Below are 6,803 nucleotides of genomic sequence, written 5' to 3' on the forward strand. Positions count from 1 at the left end.
ATACATATATATATATATATATATATATATATATATATATATATATATATATATATATATATATATATATATATATATATATATATATATATATGAAGAGTTTAGGTGCAAAAACCTCTAAAAGCCATTTAACTTTTTCTTAAAATTTTAATATTTTCTTTTAAAACTAGCATTTTTCTCTGACTCCTGTGTGTAGGCTTACTAATTTTACTTTTATAGTGTAGAATAAGTTCTTTTCATTGCCCTTGAAAGTGAAATAACTGAACATAAACAAACAGGCTGAAAAAATATAGCATCAGATAGCATTTAGAGGTTTTCGATCTGAACTCTTCATGTAGTATTTCCTATTCAGTGCTGTAAACAAAGCAGTTGCCCCATTAAAAAAATATTCAGTATATAAAGTTAAAATTTAAAAAAAAAAAATCGCATTGGCAGTGAGATTATTTTTAGATACTTTCAAAAATCCCCCCTCCCAAAAATCAATGTTGAGCCAACATCTTGAACCAAAGTCATATTGACGTCAAATACTGACATTTCTTTGTCAGGTTTGGAAACCAAAATTCATATTCATAGTGGTAACGTCCACTCAACGTCAAGCAGTAACATCATTAGACGTTGATATTTGGTTGATTTTAGGTTGAACATTGGACATTGATGTTGGCCTGATGTTGGGTTTTCAACCCAATTTTCATTTCAAAACAAAACGCAACGTCCCCACAACAATGTCAATGTGACATCATGTTGACGTCTTGTCCCTGCTGGGCCAATTCAATATTTAGGGATAACATTTGCATGTTGAGATCAAAATCACCTACTTCCAATATATTGCTAGATGACCGGAAAATCTCTAATATTTAATTGTAGTGTTTAAAAAAAGCACATCGATCAATATATTTTTCCAACAGATCTTGCTGTAAACCCCTCTTAATAATTTACTGCTCCTAAAGGTGATTGTACCATGTAAATTTGGACTGTTTGGGTGTGTTTGGTTTCCACAACACAACAATTATCTTGAAACGGGCATTGCCATAGCAACAGTGACAGTTTCAGAGCGATACTGTGAGCGGTGGTTTGTTTTCAGGGGGTTGGAGCCAGGTTGAGGGTCGGTGACATAGACACAGGTCTTATATGGTAAATGTCATGAGCAGCAGTTGCACTAATAAGGGTTAGATATAGAATGGACCCTTAAAGCTTTTCCAGGAAGGGTATTGATTTTGCTGTGTGCGGCTGATGGGCAAGTGGAGGATCAGCAGCAGGAGGACGATGGCAGATTTGAGCTCTAATGAGAGCAGGGTATACACAGGAAGTGATGACATGGAATGGCGGTTGGCAGAGTGCGTAGGATACCAATGTCTGACCTGTGTCTGCTCTGCTCTTTTAATAGTGGGTTGAATAACGACTTGGGTAGACGGTTGGCAATTAAGTGTAGATAAGAAGAAAGGGGGGGAGGAAACACAGGATGCTTCCGATAGCTGTTGCGTGCGATCAATGTCTAACAGAGATGCCTGTTTCGTATCTCTGAGTTGGCAGTGTCAGTATATAAATACAAAGCTTTTGGAAGTTATTTGTATTGTCTAACCAAGATTGATTCATATGATTCAAATAGGATTATGATATTGTGATTCCAGCTTGCACTGCTTTTGTTGCATCCATGAAACAAAAAGCTTGCTCTTGAATAAGTGAGGTTTTCTAGATTTTTTTAATCATTTCAGAAACTCAAGATGATTTGCTAAAGTCCAAGCAAGAGAGATTTAAGTGTTTCTACAGATATGGCTACTGAGAATGCGCAAGTGATCTAAAGTGGTGTCGCATGTTACTGCAGTACATTGCGGCACAGCACAATATGGTTTAACACAAGAAATACAAGGCCAGCAGGGGGCAGTTATATAACATAGTAAACATACTGAACTGATATAGCAGCCAGAGCATGTGAGCAGAGCTGAGCGATGTGACGCTTAGCTAAGCATTCTGCTCCAAGGTTGTGCACTTGCTCGCTGGTAAACCAGTTCTGCTCATATCCCGTGTCAACATAAAATTTCTCTAGTAGGCTAATTTTGTGTAACTAAAAAATCTTAAATAACTGTCTAAAATTAAAGCACTTCGAAAAAATAAGTTTCTCTATCAAGGCGGTGTTCTTTCTTGTTCTTTTTTCTTTCAGTACAGTTTATTTAATCATATTTGTTTATTTAAAAATTATAGAAATATTATAGAAATATAGAAATATTTATATTTAATAGGCCTAAGTGATCAACTGTGTATTTTATAGCCTATTTATTTAGGAAGCTGATAGAAGACTTGAAGACCAGTAGTATATGGTGCATTCTATTAACTTCAGAAACTATTGATTCACACAGATTTTCACACAATAAAGTTTAGATTCTACAGACAATGGAAAAGGGAGAAGCAAGATGCAGTTCTTTTGAAAGTCTCATAAAGTTTCAGTTCTATGTTGACAGTCTCAGAAAAACAACTGCAAATCAAATAGCCACTCATTACAAAGGTAGTAATGCTACTTTAAAAAAAAAAATGTCTTTCTGACTTTGTCCTATGTTTCTACTCCAAGTAGCTAACAATTATTTTAAAAGCATCGAGAATCCAACAAAAAAGTGTTTCAGGGGTAATTGATGTGACAGTGCTCTATGGATAAGCGATCATTAAGATTATTATGATTATTCATTTATTATTAATGAAGTTTTTTTTTATCCTTTTCACTTTTTGACTGCTTGAACTTATGATATTTTGTAATTATTAGAAGCATTTTCTAGATGAGTAAAAGAAGGTGTTGTTTTCAGAAAAAAGTAATGTTAAGTAAATACATTTGTTTTAGAATATTTTGCTTACTCCAGTGGCAGATTATTTAACTTGTTCTAAGGAGAAACTAACTTAATTTTAACTTGTTTTTTTCTGAAAAATGAGAAAAGATACATTTTTGCATCATTTTGTCTCAAAAATGCTTCTTGATTTAATAGTTTTAAAATATTTGGACTATAAACAAGAAAAAAAGTCGATTTCTAATACAACATTTGCAACCTAGGCTCATTCTGAAAATGTACTGCTATATACATTTCTGGAGAGCACCAAATATGTCCCAGGAGCTGCGTTTTTTTTTTTTTTTTTGCAGTGTTTGTTTACGCAAATCCACCAGAGGTCGATGTGTACGCTTTTTCAGATCTCAAATTTTTCTCTGGAGTGCCATTCGCAATTGCTGTACTCATTTAAATCCACCAGAGGCCGCTGTCAACTGACTGTCGACTGAGTGAATGACTGACTGACCTCCTCTTTGCTTAAAAAAACAACCAATAGTGTTTTCAAAAGCACCTATTGGTCCACCCACCCACTCCCCTAAACCCAACCAACAGTTTTCAAAAGAAATCCTGAGAAAGTCCTTGCCTGATTAGTACCATGTTTTCAGATTTTAACACATTATCATGCTGTTATTTACTTGTTTATTTAATTTTTGACTTTTGTTTTTGTCCTGCCTGCATACAGAGCTAAGCAGTCACCTGGTAAGTGTGAAAAGGAACAGCGTCATAACGCCATGTAGCATTCGTTTTAAAAACTAAATGCAGTTATGCGTACTTCTGGCTACATAATTCGTGATCTCCAGAATAGGGCTACATTTTCAGAATGAGCCTATGTTGGACATTTAGATGGTTGGGTAAGGGTTTGTGAAAAAATCATCAACAAGATAGCATAATAGAGCTATCCTGCTTGTATCATCAGTTTAGGCTTGTGCTGGTGTAATGGTGTGGGGGATGTTTTCTTGGCACAATTTGGGCCATTTAGTACCAATTGAGTATTGAGTATTGCTGCAGACCATGTCAATTCCTTTATGTCTACTATGTTCTCATCTTGTAATAGCTACATCTAGCAGGACAACACTCAATGTCACAAAGCTCATATCATCTCAAACTGTTTTCTTGAACATTGCTATGACTTCACTATCCTAAAATGGCTCCACAGTCATCATATTTTAATCCAATATTGCACCTTTGGGACGTCATGGAACAGGAGATTCAAATCATGGATGTGCAGAGGAGAACCAAAACCTCTGAGGAATATCTCCAGCACGTTTTCCATCTCAGAGAAAATGCTACTGAGTGAGTACAATTACCTTGCACTGCTTTTAAAAAAGAGGCAGAGATTCATAGTCATGCATTCAATAGATGGCATGCTTATATACTCATCCTCTTTTAAACCGCATTGTGACTGCATAAATATTATATTGTCAGGTCTCCTTTTTTTGCCTCCTCTGCATATATATCCCCCAGAGGAATAGACAGACATGCAGGATCAATTTTTGAAAAGTGTTTGTCAAACTGCTGTCACAACATATTTGCTTGTGAATATTTGCTTTATCATCAGTCTCTGAGACTGGCACTCCATTCTTGCCCTGTGACTTTTGAATGTCAGAATATTATGATGCATGTGTCTGCTGTGCACAAGCATTGATCGGGCACAGTTAAACCAGGGCTATAGATCAAGTTTCAGCTTGTCCAGTGGCAAGTAATTGCTCTATATTGGCAATCTCCAATCAATAACTATCAAACATATATGAGCAGAAATCTCCTACTAAGCAAATTTTCATTCAGATGGCCTGGTGACATTATAGTAGGGTCAGCGTGTGGTGATTCAAAATCTGTCTGTCAAGATCAACATTTTAAAGATGGTCTTTTTAAAAATACATCATTTCAGAAGTATGAATCTGCTGCAAAATAAATCCACCGAGGTGCCCAGGGAACAGATCAATTTCAGCTATAAAAACGTGAAAGAAAAGAGGCACAGACAGCTCAATTTTAAAACAGAAAATGTCAGGCTATCAAGAAGTGATGAAACATAAAATGTTCATTCAGAGCTGCCACTTAAGGCCGGTTCATACCAGGAACGATAACTATAAAGTTTTAATAGCCATTCGAATCATATAGCATAATGACAGAAACCATGGAATCACTTTCAGTGTGATTTGTTTAATACATTGACAGCCAATCAGAATCTAAATGAGCATTTAAAGCAGCAGGGTGGGGTTGCACCAGCTGTTCTTTTGTTCTTTCAAGTTCTTTCTCAAACTGGAACGTAAAGTCCACACCATAGACTATAAAGATATGGAGGGAGTATTTGTGACATCACCCATAGGTTTCTGAAGACAGCAAATGAAGCTACAAGTAGGCGTGGCCAACTGTCGCCATTTTGTTCATGCATCATTGCACTGATCAGGGGTAACCAAGTAAGGGCAAAGAGGCAGATCGTGACCAGATCTACAGATTTAGCATTTTGCTTAATGGGCTTCATTACCTGTAACTCATTTGTGTTCTGACCACATGTGCTTGGCTGTATATAATATCAATAAAGTGTTTAGTCTTTTATAAACACTGTTGTAATACATTGAGCCACTATGACGTTGTTTTATGACATTTTTCTGCAGGAGGAAAACGTAAATTACTTCCAAATACTTCAAACGTAGACTGTGCTAGTAAATGCAAGGCCATTTATGAAATCCAGGCATATGACAACATTTTAGATTACTGTTATAGCCTACAGCTAATCAATCTGTCAGATTCTGGAGTGCATTCACGTTCTTAAGAAAATGAAAATGATAAATTTTCTTAAAACAAACACAATTATTGAGATGGTATATCAGTATATAATTTAACTCACCTGGAAATTGGAAGCCACGTGAATAGTTTGTTAGCACAGTTAAGTGCACAACATGCCATTTTATCTTATAATTTTATAAAATTATTCCAAAAGGCAACTGACTGTGTAAAGCCACATTAAACAAAACAAAAATATGATGTATATGCCGAGTTCAGTGGCTAATTAGCTGGAATCAGCTGAGGTGAAGTGACGACGACCAGCGAGACCTAGCTGCCACTTAATTATGCAGACTTAATAAAACTTAATAAAAATGAAACAGATGAGTTATAAGAAGATTCACCCCCTCACCGTTGTCATGAAATGTAATGTTAGCTATATGCACCAAAACCATCTTTTGTACCAGGCTGTAAACGTGTTTTTATCAGATGTAAAATTAGCCAATTTAGCATTGCAGTCAGTGAACATGTGAAGTTCCTGAAGCCAGCCCCCAAAGGCCAGTCAATGAATTACAGTTTCAACTCTGTATTGGCTTCACGAGGGAGAGTAGGATGTTGCTGCTTGGTCTACACTAGGGGATTAGTAACTACTAGCTAGTTTGTAACTAAGGGCCTACTCACACTATGCCATCCGTACCGTGCCCAGGCCCATTTCCCGGATCGTTTGAGAAGTGTGAGTGCGCTGAATCGGGCTCAAGCATGGTTCACTTGGCCGGCCCTGGCCTGGTTGGAAGAGGTGGGCCTGAGCGCGGTTCACTTGGGCTTTGGCACGGTACACTTGTGTGTGAGTGCAAAACGTGCCAAAGCCCGAAACTGAAAGCTAGACGTGATTAAAGGGACTGTTTCATATGGATTATTAATCTTTCTTACTGTTCAGTGAACGCAAACTCCCGTAGTTTATTAAAGACGCAAGCCCCTTACTGCACGACAGCTGCGCACCTTCAGTAGACCTTCTCATTCCTGCAGCACGAGAATATTATGATTGTTTATGAGCGGCAAAAGTGGCGGATCTGTTGGGCGAAATATCTGACTGCGTGTCACCGCATCCCTAAGGACTGTTTGGCGAAATATTTGACTCCATGTCACTGCACATCAAACGACTGACACGATATAACTAGAGAAATCTCCACTGGGCTGCTGAGTGAGTGAGAGCGCTTCTCACTGAACAGCGCAGCAGCGATGACGTAAGCGTGCCGAGGCCCGATATGGTGT

The sequence above is a fragment of the Danio rerio genome, chromosome 18 (assembly GCF_049306965.1).
Source record: "Danio rerio strain Tuebingen ecotype United States chromosome 18, GRCz12tu, whole genome shotgun sequence".
Classification (NCBI taxonomy): domain Eukaryota; kingdom Metazoa; phylum Chordata; class Actinopteri; order Cypriniformes; family Danionidae; genus Danio; species Danio rerio.